This window comes from Solanum pennellii, chromosome 12 (genome assembly GCF_001406875.1).
Source record: "Solanum pennellii chromosome 12, SPENNV200".
Taxonomy (NCBI): Eukaryota; Viridiplantae; Streptophyta; class Magnoliopsida; order Solanales; family Solanaceae; genus Solanum; species Solanum pennellii.
This window is the reverse complement of record NC_028648.1, coordinates 57,642,408-57,656,851: the sequence shown is the minus strand read 5'-3', so window position 1 is coordinate 57,656,851 and position 14,444 is coordinate 57,642,408.

The following is a 14,444-nucleotide window of genomic DNA, read 5'->3' as shown; positions in this document are numbered from 1 at the left end:
TTCTTAGAATACTCTTAGTTTAGTAATTTGATCATAGATGTTCTTGTGGTGATGACTTCCAGATTTTGGGGAATAATAGATGTTGAATTTTAGAAGTTATTGAATTGGTTTTTATTAATGAGTTTAAGTCTTCCGCATTACTTTCTGTTGATATTAAATTGAAATGTTAAGGTTTAGATTGGTTGGTTCGCTCACATAGGAGGGTAAGTGTGGGTGCCATCGCGGCTCGATTTTGGGTCGTGACATATATATTAATAAAATGTAAAATAAGTTGCACATATAACTTAAATAAAAATTTATATTCCTCTTATAAATAATTTGTGATAATAAAGAAATATGTGAATGATAGACAACTATTATTACCTATGGTTGAAACTAAAATAAAATCTTAAATCGTTCTTTAATCTATTCAAATTATATATCTTTAAAATCTATAATAAGTTTATATTCCTCTTATAAATAATTTGTGATGAGAAAGAAATATGTGAATGATAGCAAAATATAATTATTTATGGCTGTAAAATATAAATTAATTAATTTTTCTTATGTTAACAGCTTTTAAGGGTATTTCAGACATTTTGATTTAAAAAGTTGTTTATCAGCACTTATTTGCCAAACACATCAACAACTTTTTTTTAACTTCAGCACTTTTATCCAAACGCATAACTGCTTATTTTAAAAATAAGTTTCAGCACTTTCAAAAGTACTTTTTTAAAGTTGCTTTTATTAAGCCCATCCAAACGGGCCCTTAGTCAGTTTTAGAAAAATTAATTTCACTCTAGGGCTTGGAGAAAGGAGAAAAGAGAAGGAATGAGAAGAAAGTTCAAGAAATCGCTAAAGATTCATCGAGATTAACTTGTGCATTTCGTCAAGAGTGATCTCTACAAAGGTATGTGAGATCACATAGCGTTGGTTCAGTTCACCCTTGCGCCAATCATGATTTATTTCAGCGAACTTAAGTTCTTGAATGCTTACAAATTGAGTTCTAAATGGGTTTGTTGAAATTATATTAAATCCTTGATTCGTTGAAATTGTTGAGGTGCTGTTTGATCTGAATTTATGAATTTAGGTTAATTTTGAGTAGAATCTGATGTACTTTGAACATTTAATCGATTCTAAGTGTTTGGTAAAAGAACCCATGGAGTTTAGAGGGTTCAGAGTTTAAAAACGAAGAAGAAATTTCATCGGACGAAATTTGACACTGCATTCGCGTTGCGGAGCCATCCCCAGATTTGGAAAAATTCGTTTCGTATCGCAGAGTCGCCACAGGGTGCTGCCTCAAAATTTATTTCCAAAACTAAACTTTAAATGTTTCTCCGCATCGCGAACCCATTTTCAAATATTGATTTTTGATCTTTTCTCATGTTTAACTATCTAAAATATTCATAAATATCATGAGATCTTTCCAATCACAAATCACGATCCTTGAATCCATAATTCAATTCAAGGAAAGTTAAGAAGTCAATATAAGTTCTTAAAGTTTTCAAAAATCTTTCACAAATGTTTTAACTTTGTTTTAAGGCTTAAGTTTCAAAGTTAAGCAAAAAGTTCAAACTTGAAATTCATTCGGAACTAAGTATTCCCAAGAAGTTTAAAATATTTTCACATTTAATTAAAAACGGAAGGTGAGATTTCCAAAGAGTCTTTGAACTAGTTTTCGAATAAGAGTATATGCTTTCATAATAAAGCAAAAGGAGAAACTTTGATTTCCAAGATAGCCTTTGAGCTAAGTTTTTGAGCACTAATCTCAAATCACAAAAGGAAGTATGTTTTAAAACATGAGAGCTAATATGGGGAGGAGTTCAGATAACTCACAGCCCCGATAAACCATGTAGCCACCATGGGTAGAAAATGATCATATTTTTTAGATAATTGTTTAAGTTTCTTTTAGCATAAACTAGTGGATCCACTTAGTAGTTTAGTTCTACACTTATGGTAAGGTATAAGACGACTGATGTACCGTTGTTTCACGGTACTTTCAATGTTTTTTTCTTAAGTTTAGTGCGTGTCTAAAGCTTTTTTGTATTTATTTTTGATGTAGGTTTCTCTTTATTTGCAGGAAATCTGTCCAAAGAAGACAGCGTAGGATTTGAGCTGAAATTGCAGAAGTGACCACCTACGGAGCCCACGACGGTCCGTCGTGCCTGTTATGGTCCGTATGTGGCACCGTAGTGAGAAGAAAATAGTTGCTGAAGGAAGTTGGGGAAGTTTGACAAAGTGTGAGACTACGGAAGCTCATGACGGACCGTCACAGCCATGACGATCCATCCTTACATATTCGTCGTGGTTGTCAAGAGTAGTTCCAGTACCCAATTTCAAGAAGTTTCTAAGTGTTGTGGAACAGAACCCCTCGACGGACCGTCGTGCTTGCAATGGTCCGTCATATCTGTCCGTCGAGGGTAACAGAAAGTTGATGAAGAAAGCAGCTGAAAATTATACCAAGTATGGAATGACGGAGCCCATGATGGTCATGTCCATGACGGTCAGTCGCAGGGATCGTCGATTCAGACGCGTTTTGGATAGATTTGCCTTAAATAGAGTCCTTATTTTATTAGGTTTTATTTTATTATAAATAGTTCAAAAAACCTCATTTTTGGGGTTAGACTTTGGATATTTTTTTGGGAAAAGGGTCTGATATACCCTTGAACTTTGTCATTTAGAGCTGATATACCCCTCGTTATAAAAGTGGCTCATATATACCCCTACTTGTTAACAAATGGCTCACATATACCCTTTTCTTCTAACGGAAATGGAAAAAAATAATTTTAATCTAAATTTTTATTATTTTTTTCTAAAAAATATAATCTCATATGAGTAAATTTAATCCTCGTCAAACATATTTTTTTTTACTTTTTTTTGTTTCAGTGACTAATTTATAATTATTATTTTGGTAATCAAATTTATTTATGTTTCACTAATATTTTTGTAAAACTTATTGTAGATGACCAAATTTTTTCTTCGAATACGAAATTAAATTATAATACACACAAAAAAACAATTAAAATTTTTTTTTCTTTAAACTAAGGAATGAAAGAAAAAAACAAAATAAGAATAAGAAACTCAAATAATTATAATAAAAGAAGTCAAAAAATAATTTATGTATGAAAAAAATTAAAATATACCTTGAACTTTGATAGAAGAATCATATATACCCCTAAATAATTTTTTTAAAAAAATTAGAAGTAACAAATATAAATTTAAAACTAATTTTTTAACTTCCGTTGAATGAAGGGTATATGTGAGCCATTTTGTAACGGCAGGGGTATATGTGAGCCGTTTGTATAACGGTAAGGGCATATATGAGCCACTTTTAAAACGAGGGGTATATCAGCTCCAAATAACAAAGTTGAGGGGTATATCAGACCCTTTTCCCTATTTTTTTAGTTCTCCTGTTTAAGTATTGAACTCTTGATTTTGGTATTTGATCATACTATTCGAAATCAATTGTTTGTGTTTTAGTGAATTATTCAAGTGAATTTCTGGATTTTCTTCATTCTCATAAAAGTAAGTGCATGAATTCTTATGTTATCAATATGAATTGTGTGATTATTAACATGGGTAAATAAACTCCATAATAACAAGGTAAAATCTAGCTAAAATAATAATTCTAGAATAGTGTCTTGCATGTAATGCTAATTCTTTCGCTTAGAAGTTCATTTAACGGATGACCAATTTTAGAACTCGCCTTATTGCTACTTGCCGGACCAAGGAGGTAGATCATAGGAAAAGAATTATCAACATAGATTTAGTGTATACTATATAATAGGCTAGTGTCGGTTAAACGTAATAAAATAAGAAAAAATATTTACTAACCTACAACCATGAATATCCACTTTGAAACTCAACCCCAAAGAAAGCTACAAAGCCTTAGCTGTGAAATTAGGGGAAAATTGTAAAATTCTAACTATCATGCTTTGAAATCATAAACATAATAAAATAAGAAAAAATATTTACCAACCTACAAGCATGAATATCCACTTTGAAACCCAGACACGAAGAAAAGTATGAAACCCTAGCCGCGAAATGATGGAGAACGGGTGAATATATCATTTTTGAAATAATGAAATGAGTGGGGAAGTAATTAGGATTTAGGGATTTAGTCTATGTGGCAGTGTAACCTTATTGACATGCAATGTGGCATCCACATGACATTTAACAACTTCTATTGATAAGAAGGGTACTTTTGATCCAACAGTTTGACATGAAGGGTAGTTTTAAGCTGAAATATAGTTTAAGGATAAATATGAGCTATTTCGACTAGTTTAAGTGTATTTTTGACCCTTTCAATTTAATCTACGTGACAGTGAAATCCTATTGGTATCCACGTGGCATTTAACAACTTCCGTTAATAAGAAGTGTACTTTTGACCCAATAGTATAACGGGAAGGGTAGTTTTGAGCCGAAATAAAGTTTAAGGGTATATAGATGAGCTATTTCAAATAGTTTAAGGGTATTTTTGATCCTTTTTCCTTTACAATAAGTTCTCATACATGAAGAATGTGTTGATTTTTATCTCACTATTTCGCCGACTGAAGTATTTGAAAAACCATAAGTTTTTATTTTAAAAACTATAGTAAATGATAACACGTGATTAAGAGTCACGATTGATGCAAGAATATATCTTATGTCCCCTAAAGGGTTGTTTGGTTTGAAAACAAGTGATATTGAGATTAGTTATCTTAGGATAAGTTATGTTGGGATATATTATGTTGTAATTAGTTATCGAGTATTTTTATTGATGGTTTGATTAGTTGTATCCAAAATAATGTACATTGCATAATTTCTAAGAATAAGTTATTTATTTACAAAATTACCCTCTACCTTTTGTAGTTTGTTATATTATCTTTGCAAACTTTTGTAATTCGTTCTTCAAAAATAAAATTTCCATTTTATATCGTGAAATATTTGTGTGTGTACATTCTCATAATTGTACCATGTATATTTTAACACAAAACTTTCATTTTATTTAGCTAAAAAATAAAAAAAATCATCTTAAATTTGTTAAAGTAAAAAAAAATATAATTTATATGACTTAATCTAAGCACATGACACTCTTAAATTGTAAAATATTAAAGTTACCTTCATATTAATTCATATATATATAATATAAAATTTTAAGTGACCAAATATACTTAATAAAAAATATGTTAAAAATATAAACAAGCATAAGAACTACTCAAATAAATTCAACATATGATATATTCATAAATAAAAATTATATTTATGTAATATAATTTATAATGAAAAATACAAAGAATCAACATAAAAATAAGGAGTTGTGAAGGTTGTGAATGTTATTATATAAAGTTTAAAAGTAATGTGAATATACATGAATGTGAAATTATGTATAAAAAGGGTTAAAAGGATACTTCAGTCATTTTACCTATTTTATTTCGGGATGAGCTTTTCAGTTATCATACTCCACTAAAATGTAGAGATAACGTATCCTAATGCTAGCTATTAATCTTGAAATATACAAGTAATTTCAGGTTTTGCAACCATACAAGAGATTAAAGACTACCAAAAATTTATTTCGGCTTTCCTTATCCATCATTGATCATACCAAATAACCTCTAAATAAAAAATAAAATATGAAATATATTATGTCATGAAATATATATATTTTTTTAACTCTTAAGCAATTCAAGTTAATGGTCAATCAAATTCATCGGTGACCCCTAAAGTTGACATCAACTTTCACTTAGGCACTTCGACTAAGCGATGTTTATTTAGACACATCAGTCCTTATGTAAGATTTCGATGTGTCATTTTGATACTTTGCGCTGACACGCCAAACTAAGTATGATACACTCAATACACTAGCGCGTAAAAGGCTTTATTTAGCTATTTTATTTATTTTATTTTATCTTCTTCTTCTCTATTTCTCAAGCCAACAACTCCCACAATTTTTTCAAGCTTAAACTCCTTCAATTGAAGTTAAATTAATTATTCAAATCCATTTTAAAACCATTTTTTCTTCATTGTATTGCTTTTATAAATGTACCATCACCTCGCTCCACCTTTTTTGTCGAGAAAATGAATATGAACACCATATTTCATATCATATTTCTTCTCTTTTTCTTTCTTCCTCTCCCTCTTTTTATAGATCTACCAAGGGATACAGATCCTAACGATCGACAGGAAAGTAAATGTAATCTCTACACAGAGGTATGAAAGGATTTTGTGCCCCCAAAAGGTATTATGAAAATTTAGTGAGACAAAAAATACGTAGATAGAGCTTTAAAAACAAGCTGAGAAGGAGGAAGTAGCTCGAATTGAGAGGTCATCGCCTCTATTCCCTCCAAAATTGATGAGGAAGTTTGCGTATTACAACTCATAATACATAGGTTAGTTGGTGAAAAAGGAAGGCATAATAAATAAATCGGATCCTTAACTTGGCTTCAAATTATAACTTTGACATTTAACTTTGTTAGAGCACAAATAGACACTTTAACTATACAAAACATAAAGAAAAAATACTCGGATCCTACCTGGCAAAATGCGTAAAATACACCCAAATTAGGCGCGTCAAATGTAAAAATCCAGGGGCCCAATAGTAAAAAAACACTGAAATGACAATTAAGCTCTCTTTCTAATTTTTCAATAATTTTCCCCTCTTTTTTGCATTATTTGTTGTTCATTGCAAAATGCAAGTGACATTTAGTTACTTTTTTGTTATTAAGAAAAAAAATTATGATGAAGTTTTTTTTTTGGCAAGATGAGCTTAGTATACAATTATACAAGTTGAATGCAATTTAAGTTTTAAGACATTTTGATTAGATATCAGACTGCTACTCAAACTTGACAAAAATTCCTGAAATATTCTATGAGACAATTTATCAAACACTTTTAGTGCACCATTTCACTTGATAATTTTTAGCACTGTAAGTTTATTTTTTGGCCTCCAAAATTCATAATTGCAGTTCTCTTCACTATGACAATCACAATACGCAAATCACCCTGTTTTTTCCATTAAGTATTTGAGAACTTAAAGCATAAATATACTTCAAACTAAAGAAAAGAAAGAGAAGTTCATGATTCTCATGTCTTTCCATATTTATGGCTGCTTTGAGATAATTTTGCAATAAAAACATTAGTTTCCTCTAGAGATTCTCATATTAGTTTGAACATTTGACCAACATTATGCAAATTCTTGTTTGTAAAATGTTGAATCTTGATACCTTGACTAATATTTTTTTTCCTAAAAATGAATTTGTTTTCACTTTCATCTAATTCTATATTATAATTTATTTTTATAATTTTTAAAATCTAGGTGTATTTATTTTAGTTAGTTGGCAGCAACTGTGTGGTTTACTTTTCCACGTCAGAGCATGTGTGTAACATGCGTTTTGCTTGAAATATTTGTGTGTTTTTTTTGTTTAAATTTCGAATAGTTAAAGTGTCTCTTTGTGCACTATCAAAGTTAAAGGTCAAAATTATAATTCAAAGTCAAGTTAAAGGTTTAATTTATGTATTATGCCAAAAAAAAATTGTCCCAGTTAGCTTTGAGTTATCTAGTGACAATATTAATCGAGTTGACTTCCAACATGTTGCTGACTCTAAATACAAATAAAAGAGTTATATTTATTTAATTATGAAAAAATTAAATGTTTTACTTAAAAGCTGAGTATTTTTTATATTATCAATCTTTATGCTGAAATACATAATGTCTTTTTTCTAACATTATTTTGTTATGTAAAAGGGCAACTTTCACATACAGCAAACAAAAAATTCATATTTGTATGTTATAACAAACTTTGCATAATTGCGCTCCATAGCAAACATAAAACTGTATAATTTGCTATACATATACAATTGTATAATTCGTTGGCCTAAATTGTATAATTCGCTGGCCTATTTCGCTGCAATTGTATAATTTATTTTGCATACAGTTGAATCGAATTAAAATGTATGTATATTGCATAATTATAAGTGTATAGCAAGAAGATATATGCTTTCTCGCTTTATACAAAAACAGAAACACAATATATACACTTCTGTTGTATAAAGCTAGAGAAAATTGTATTTCACTGCAATTGTATAATTCGTTGGCCTTTTTCTCTGCAATATTTGAAGTAAAATGTTTGTAAATTGTATAATTAAGTGTATAATACGAAGATATACATTTTTGCATGTGTATATACAATTTTCATTCGCTTTATACAAAACAGAAACAGAATTATACACTTCTGTGTATAAAGCGAGAGAGGCGAGAGAGAATGGAGAGTGGCGAGCGAGATTTGTGGGAGAGAGACGCTGGCAAATTTTAGCTAATGTTTGCTATGGAACACAATTAAATCAAACCCTTGCTATTCCATTTAATTTAGGTTACTAGTTTGCTATTATATACAATTTTCCCTAATTTAATTAGCAAAAACATCTACACTTTAAAATATTTAGTCAAAATGTCAAATATTATATTAAAAATAATTTGTATCCAAATACTATTATTTGTCTTTCCTTTTGTTTCTCAAAACAGTTCAACATTAAATATATTCACTACCCATTTAGACTTCTTCTAGACTTTAATATCATTAAATTTATTTTCATCTTTAAGGTTTTCAAAAAAAATTCTCTTTTACCATTTTCACCATTATTGTCTCATTGTTGAAGAAGAATTAATTATTCAAGTTCATATCAATTTGTTCAGATCGATCGATTAATGTAAGAAATCTCTCAATACATAAAGGTATTTTCATAATTATCTTTTATTTTGCGAGATTTCATAAGATTTTATTTTCGAAATAAAAAATTATGTTAAATTTTAGATTGTACGTATTACAATTTTTTCGTCATTTTTTCCGATTTTTATATGAGTTTATTAACATACTCATCAAATATTTATGCATTTCGGAATTTCAGTATTTGAAACATTATGTTTATGATTTTATTTTCATATTTGAGATTTAGTAAATCGTAATTTGTAGTAAGCCACATAAGCATTCATACATAATATATTGTTTGATTTTTTTTGTATATTCATATTTAATAATTTTGAATTTTGCTTATAGTGTTATTAATTCACAAATAAACACAGATTCAGATTTGAATTTGGTGAAAAGAATTGGAAAAAAGGAACATAGAAGACGAAGAAGAAAGAGAGTGTCAAAGAAGAAGGTTGCGAAATTGTATTCATATCAGAATAATATTCATATTAATTTTTGTTTGTCAATTATTTTTCTTTTACTCATCATTTGTATTTTTATTAAGTGTTTTGTATTTCTTTTTTATTTGTAGTCATTCAAATATGTATCTCATATGAATTTGTATTTCTGAAGCATAAATGTATCCTATTTTTTAACAGTCAATTTATATTTTTTTAGAATATTGTATTCTGATTATATCATTTTCACTATGTATGCTATCTCATATGAATTTGTATTTCTTAAACATATCTGTATCCTGTTTTTCAACAATTAATTTGTATTTTTTTTAGAATATTGTATACTGATTATATTGTTTTACTATGTATGCTATATGTTTTCCAGAATCTTGTATTCTTATTTCTTTCATAGTCAAATTTGTATTTATTTTTTTAGAATATTATATCCTTCCTCCACAAATTTATTATTTCCACCAAGTATGCTATTTTCCCCCAAAAATCTTGTACCCTTTCATAAATCATATTCATACATATCGAGATACGTATATATATATATATATATATATATATATATAAATAGAATTTTGATCACCGAAATACAATTTATAGTTTGAAAGAAAAAAATCAATTTTAATTTGAATGGTAAAGTGAGCATATAAAATGTAAAAAATATTGATATACAATTAAAATGAAAACATAACAAAGGAAAGTTGATCTAATAGAATGAAAAAGGAGTTTTTTTTTTGAAATTGTTAATGATGAGAATTTTAAGTGATATGCTCCTTCTCTAAAAATTATTATCTCACTTTTTCATCATACTACTTTTTTGTATTTTATGTACAATCTTCTAAATAAAAACTAGAATAAATATAAATACGAATAAAATACATATTGAAATGAATACGAAATACAAAATTTTCGAAGAAACAAATATTTATACACATGAAAAAAATATATGAATACAAATATGTTTCTTAAATAACTATAGGTTCATTTGGCATACCTATTGGAATGACTACAAACTAATAAAAGAAGGTTAAGATTATGGAGAAAAAAATAACAAAGTTTGAGTTTTATTTGAAAATGTAACTGATGAAAAAATTAAGTGATCATTACCTTTTCTTTTTTTTTGACATATTCTCTCCCTTGATTTTCTCCCTTTTGTTATTAAATAATTCTATTATTTAAATAAAAACAAATAATAAAAACATAAATAAGATACATAACAAATTAAAATTTTGACATTTTTACTAAATATTGAAAGTGTTGCTAATGAGCCCTCTCAAATGTTAAAATATTGACATTTTGAAAAATTTCCCTTCTTTTTATAGACAAAATTGAATTGCAAAGCAAAATGGAATAGGTTTTGGGTTGGCTGAAAATTCAAAAAGGAGCTCAATACTGTCTTTAGAATTAGTAAATAAGCCAAATTGAATTTACTTGGTGAATTCGATCGTAATGAATAAATAAGGTAAATCAATATAAGTTAATTAATAAGTTTCTTAATTTTAACGAAATAAAATAATCGACTTAATTATAAAATAACTAATCCAAAAAAATATAAGCTACTATATAATAAACTAATTAGTAAAATATTCAAGCAAAATAAAATCTTTTTGAGACGATTTTCGAATAATCATAAAATATACAAATTATATACATAATTATGTAAATTATATATATATTACCTAAAATTATAAAAATGTGATAAGGTTAATTTTAAAAGACTTGAATGTTAAGGTCACTAGATGTAGCACCTTAAGTTCAAAGAAGAACCAAAGAGAAAAGCATTCAAGTCATTCCTAAGTTTTCTTAAGTTTTGGGTCAACTTCAAACGAGCATAACTTTTAGTACAACATGAACTAAGAGATCCATAAGATATTAAACTGAAGCCCTTTGAGTCCTCTTTCCCAAATCACTGAGTTTTCTCAATTCCGAGCTCTAAGTAAAAAGTTGTGATGGATTTACTAACATCGCACAAACTTAGAAGCAGCTTCGCGGTGCGGAGCCAACTGGACCTCACTGCCTTGTGAAAGATCATTAAAAATCCAAGATTGTTTTAACTATGTTTTTAGGGGTATTTTAATCCTAAAATCCCTTTAGAGGTTATTTAAATTGCCCTAAATCAGTTTTCTTAAATCTATACCCCTCTCGTTCACGTCAAAGATTTCACGCTAAAGAATTTCCTTTAAGTTCTTCAAGAATATGGTTATTTCAGGTATGTAAGCTTCCATAGTGTTGGGTTTGTTCACCCACACTCTAATCATGCCGATTTCAGTAATAAGTTCGTTCTAGAAAGTTGAAAGTATGATGTTCTTGAATTATGTCTTGAGATTCGCTTTAGTTCTTGAATTTAGATGAGACTACCGAGTTCTTAATGAAAGCATGTCAATTTTAGAGTTTTTAATGAGTAGGTTCTTGTGTTCATGTGCTGGGTATCTAAATCTACATAGGGATTAAGAAAGAAAATTGAATTTAGGTGAATTGGGGCTAGAAAACAAAGAAGGAAAAATCGAGCAGATTTTGGACGCAAGTTCGCGTTGCTGACTTGCTCCCTTAGTGACCAAAAATTGGCTCTACATCGCGGTTAGGTTGTGGACTCCTATGTCTCAAAATTTTATTTTGTGACCATAGATTTTAATGCAACTCCGCATCGTGGACTTGTTCCAAGACGGTAATTTCATGACTTTCCTCATGTTTAGCTATCTAAAATCATTCCTAAACATCATCAGACCTTTCCTATCACAAATCACAACCTTGAATTCATAAATCACATTCAAGGTAGAGTTGAAGTCAAGTCTTGAGAGTTCTTTCGAACATTTTTCAGAAAATCCCTTTTAGTCTTTTTGGAGGAGTCTTCTACAAATTCTACTAATTTATTTCAAAACCTTGAGAAAGTGAGCATGAGAGTGAGGAGAATGTATTCATGAGTCAACCTTGTCATCATAAAATTTTTCTTATCATGAACTATAACTTTTGAATTTATAATTCATATTCAAGAGCGAGTTAAGAGTAGAGTTCAAGAAAGCCTTTGGGTTCAATTATGAGTTCTTTGAGAGAAACTATCAATTTGAACTATGTTTTGAGAAAGTAAGTCATAGAATAAGAAGAGTCATATACATGAGTTCCATGTAGTTATGTAGACCTTCGAGTCGAGTTGTTTCATGCCCATAATTCGGCATGAACTTCGTAAGTTGAGCATCTTTCAGAGAAGCGGTATCATCAAGTTCTAAGCCTTTAAGTGACGATTTCCTAATCCCTCTTTGAGATTCATTCCTAATCATATGAAAACTACATATTACCCATGAAGTTCTTGAGTTGAGTAGTTCATGCACATAATTCCGTATGAACCCTATGAGTCGAGCATTCTTGAGATGAGTAGATTGAGTTATTGAGTTGTTGAATACCAAGTATTGAGTTTTATGATGGTTATTGAAAAATTTGAATTGAGTCTTTCATGTCCATAATTCAGCATGAACCCTATTTTAAAAAAACCTTTTACAAATTGTTCTAAAACATGTTTTAAAGACTTGACCACTAAGTTGAGAAAGATTAAAGTTGAAGTTCTGTTCTTCAAAGAAGTATATGGGGACTAAGTATTCCCAAAGAGATTTTTAAAATATTTTCACATTTAAATAAGAACGGAAACTGAGATTTTTAAAGAGCTTTCGTGCTAGTTTTCTGAAAAAAGTAATCGCTTTCTAATAAAGCAAGAGAGGAAATTGAGATTTCCAAGATAGCATTTGGGTTAAATTTTTAATAGTAATCTCAAATAGAAAAAAGAAGTATGTTTTTAAAACATAAGAGCTAGTATATTGTGGAGTAGTATTGAGCACCGATATGGGGGAGAGTTCAACAACTCACATCCCCCATAAATCATACTTTTTAGATGAATCCTTTCACATACACTAGTGGATCCATTAGTAGTTCAGGTCATATACTTCTTGGCCGGGTATAGGATGCTCTAAAAGTGTGAGATAGATCGTTGTATCATCACGATAGCCCTTATATGATGGTTGTCGGTTAGAGAAACTCTCACAGAAGTTATTGTATTTTTATATATATCAGTTAATTGTATTTTCATAAACATTTCATGTTGTATCCTTGTTACATATTCAGAGTTGACACTATGTTTTTAAACAACTTTACTTTAATATTGCACTTGTTTTAAACTGCTTTAGATTGAAATGAATTCAATTAAGTATCAGGAGTTGAGTATTTCGAGTTGATTATCTTGAGTTGATGTGTGCTTTATTGAGTCGATTATCATATCTCTGAGTTGAGTATCTTATCCTTGAGTACTTTTGAGTTGAGTAAGTTGAGTAGTTTTGAGTACTCATTGAGTTGAGGAAGTTTGAAAAGAGGTAAGTATGTTTCCATTTTTATCAAATTCAAGCTTATGTTGTGCTTTAGAATTCCCCTTACATGCTCATACATTCCACGTATTGAGCCATTTGACCTGCATCTTCTCATGATGCACATCCAGTTATTCAGGATCATCGAAATGAGTTTCGTTTATGTCACATGGAGTTCGATTTATCAATGGTGAGTTTCTTTGCTTCCGGAGGATTCCATTTACTTTCAGTTGTTAGGAGGCCGTGTGTCTTGTCCCGACTTTCATCATTTTCATTTAGAGGATTTATAGATAGACGGTAGAGTTTTTAAAAGTATTCATTTATTTATGAACTTTATTTTAATTTTAAGCTTTGCATGCTTACGTTAGTCTTTCGCTTGTAGTCGGCCAGGATGAGGGTTCGCTTGGGAACCAACAATGATTTTTTAGTGTCGACCACGTCTAGGGTGTAGACTCGAGTCGTGACACTACCACTCATACTAAGTAAACCCTTTTGAGGAACCATAGCACATAAATCACTTTCGTATTCATAATTCATATTCTTGTCATTAGAGGGAATGTAGCCTTAACCGACATAGACCATGTGAGCTACATGAAATTCATTGTTCTACCGTCACACCAAAAAAAAAGGTATCCTATTTGCCTAAGGTATAACAGACGTATTAGCTTTTAGGTGGATCTACTAGCTAAGACCTACGTGGGCACATAGTTATGGAACAAACAAATTGCTACTAGAAACCCAAACTTGCTTAACATAGAAGTTTTTCATCTCATAAGACAACACAAATGCATTGGGAACCAGGACTTGCTAATGTGAAGGAATCCATGTGGGTATCCGTACTTGCTAGCGTAAAAGTTTTCATCTCATATTCATGTTCACTCGATGCTAAGTATAATTTCCTTTAAAGTAAAACTAAGTCATTTTTTAAGTTCATATTCATGGAAGAATGCACTAGGCACTCAAACTAACATATATCATATTAGCTC